This window comes from Chrysochloris asiatica, unplaced genomic scaffold (assembly GCF_000296735.1).
Source record: "Chrysochloris asiatica unplaced genomic scaffold, ChrAsi1.0 scaffold00013, whole genome shotgun sequence".
Taxonomy (NCBI): domain Eukaryota; kingdom Metazoa; phylum Chordata; class Mammalia; order Afrosoricida; family Chrysochloridae; genus Chrysochloris; species Chrysochloris asiatica.
This window is the reverse complement of record NW_006408531.1, coordinates 12,997,126-12,998,062: the sequence shown is the minus strand read 5'-3', so window position 1 is coordinate 12,998,062 and position 937 is coordinate 12,997,126. Positions and strand designations below refer to the sequence as shown.

The 937-nt window shown below is 42.9% G+C and overlaps 1 pseudogene; it reads left to right on the top strand.

The window, feature by feature from the left end:
* Positions 1–872, top strand: part of LOC102830026 — a 25,258-nt pseudogene extending 24,386 nt beyond the window's left edge.
* The last annotated feature ends 65 nt before the right edge of the window (positions 873–937 follow it).

The following is a 937-nucleotide window of genomic DNA, read 5'->3' as shown; positions in this document are numbered from 1 at the left end:
AACTGATAGATGAGTGGTAAGTAGACTTCTAGGGTAAGGGTTATTTTCTCTTGGTAACCTTGTACATATTCTGTTATTCTTTATAGGTCTGTTTTTTGTCATTGAATCCTTCTAAAGTCTTATCTTCCTCATTATAGTTTCACTATTAAATGTAGGGAACTGAGTCCATGGTACACCACCACCACCATTAAACATACGGGCTTTAAAAAGTCTGTAGAGAGCCGCAGCATTGGCAAGATGGCGGAGGAAGGCAGAAGAAAGGAAAAGGTCTTAGGTTTAAGCAACTGGAATCGTTCCTACTTGATTCCCAGCAACAGCAACGTGACAGGGTGCGCATCAGACGACTAGAAGTGAAACCTCATGGCTTGGAAGTGCCAGATGAACATTCCCTGGCCTTTGCAGTATGAATCCAAAGGATTAATGGAGTGAGTTTTCTGGTGCAGAAGACTATTGCAAGACTTCATCTAAAGACGATTTTCAGTGGTGTCTTTGTCAAAGTGACCCCTCAAACCATAAAAATGTTGCATATAGTGGACCCTTATGTGACATGGGAATTTCCAAATCTGAAGTCTGTCCGGGAATTCATCCTGAAACGTGGACAAGCCAATGTCAAGAATAAGACCATCCCGCTGACAGACAACACAATGATTGAGGAGCACCTGAGGAAGTTTGGTGTTATTTACTTGGAAGATCTCATTCATGAAATTGCCTTCCTGGGGAAGTATTTCCAGGTGGTCTCACAGTTCTTGTGCCCTTTCCATCTCTCTGTGGCCTGTCACACTACCAAGAACAGAGTGGGTTTTCTTAAGGAGATGGGCTCACCTGGCTATCGTGGTGAACACATCAATCAACTCATCAGGCAACTGAACTAGACCCAGAATGTCTGAACGCATAATGCATTGGTGGAAGCATGTGTTTCTCTTTGTTGAAATGTCAT